Here is a 2025-nt window from a genome sequence, read left to right as displayed (position 1 = left end):
GATATTAAGTGTGTCGTAGCCGACACCCGTGAAGTAAATCGAACGAGTGAAGTTGTGACGTCATCACAAACTACCTCGTGTATCCCGTTGCCCCACCACTGCCACAAGAAAAGCGGAGATCATGAAATGGTTGGAGTGCCGCAGCCTACTATTCCCACCACATGCTACGCGCCCTGAGTTGCTACTGATCTGCAAGGAGAACCGACCCGAGCCACGCTACACGGTCGACGAAATTATCCGATCATGGGGTCATAAGGCCATCCGTTTGCCACCAGCTCATCAAGAATTAAACGCCATCGAACAGGTGTGGAGCTGCATGAAGCAACACGTGCGTTCAACGTTGCAGCGGTTCACTCGGGCAGATCTGCAAGCGCGGCTCCAGGAGGCAAAGCTTATCACAACCAAGGAGGTGTGGGCGGGTGCTGTGAGAAGGTCCAGATCGTTCGAAGAAGAGTACTGGTCATCGGACAACATACTGTACATGAAAGTGTGAAACCCGTCATCATCACCATGGACAGCGATGACGAGGATGAACTGTTTATCCATAGTGGTATGGAATGAAATAAAATGCATGTCCAGTTATTATCATAATTTCCCTATCCATCATATCTATAAACTTGTCATTGAATTCCCTCTCCGGGTGCATGGTATTCAATTATTATTACATTTTTTATTTTTTATTTTAGAGAGAGAGAGAGAAAGAGAGAGAGAGAGAGAGAGAGAGAGAGAGAGAGAGAGAGAGAGAGAGAGAGAGAGAGAGAGAGAGAGAGAGAGAGAAGGGAGGAGGAAATGGGGAGGAAGGAGGGAAGGGGAGGAGGATGGGATACACGAGGTAGTTTGTGATGACGTCACAACTTCACTTGTTTGATTTAATTCACGGGTGTCGGTTGCGAGATATTTGATGTCAAGAGTAAACGCCGTAAATAAATACACTTGTGAATGCACTATAACTTCAAAAATTAGGGCAGGGTGTGAATTAAGCTGTGCTAATATATTATACTGATGTGAATGATTATTTCGGAAATATGAGCGAAAAACGATAGGTCAAAGCCGCTGAAATACTTAGTAGATATTTGGCAAACATAAGCAGCAACAGCGAAGGAGTTGCATGATCTCGCTCACCGTCTAAAGTTTATAAACAACCGCTAAGGTACAGATTTTAATGCTGATGTGACAATATGTAAACTAAGACATTTCTGCCTTTGATATTGAGATTGCTTGTATAAGTAGTATTGCTTAAGACGTTGTAACAGTCTTTCTGATTGGAGAAGGGTGGAGGAAGAGAAAAAAATTATTGGTACACGGGAGAAAAGTCACGCCCTTGGGGGAGGCACTTATTTGTAAAAGTCAAGCTCATTGGATGGATAAGGTAGTGACGTCGGAGCAGAAGTGACTTAGTGAGTGGATTGAGGATCCCAGGCGGGAGTCCCTTGCTGTAAATTCGGAAGTCAAGTGTAATATTCGTAAGAAACGAAGAAGAAATTTAACTACGTTTAATTCACCCCCACTGAGAAGCATTACTTACTTTCTACCGAAAGAACTTGTAAAGACATACTTACTTAAGAGACGGAAAGAAATTGAAAGTGAAGGAAGAAATACAAAGTAATATAAGGGAACAGTAAACAGAATTAAGCCAGTAATTACGGAGAGACGGGAACTGAAAGTGATGGGTGTGATATATATATATATATATATATATATATATATACACATATGTATACATATACACACACATATATATATATACAAATATATATATATGTAAATATATACAAATGTATATATGTACATATATATAAATATATATATGTAAATATATATACATATTGATATATATGTATATATATATATATATACATATATATATATATATATACATATATATATATATATATAATCAGCCATCCTTAGTCTGCTGAACAAAGGCCTCTTTCGTAGCATTCTATGATTCAGACAACCGCGCCAACCTCTACCATGTCACTCATGCAAACTTCTTTATCTCGTCTCTCCACCTTTTGTCTGGTC

The sequence above is a fragment of the Oratosquilla oratoria genome, chromosome 28, assembly GCF_046742065.1.
Source record: "Oratosquilla oratoria isolate Oo_2021 chromosome 28, ASM4674206v1, whole genome shotgun sequence".
NCBI classification, from domain to species: Eukaryota; Metazoa; Arthropoda; class Malacostraca; order Stomatopoda; family Squillidae; genus Oratosquilla; species Oratosquilla oratoria.
This window is presented reverse-complemented; position numbering follows the sequence as displayed.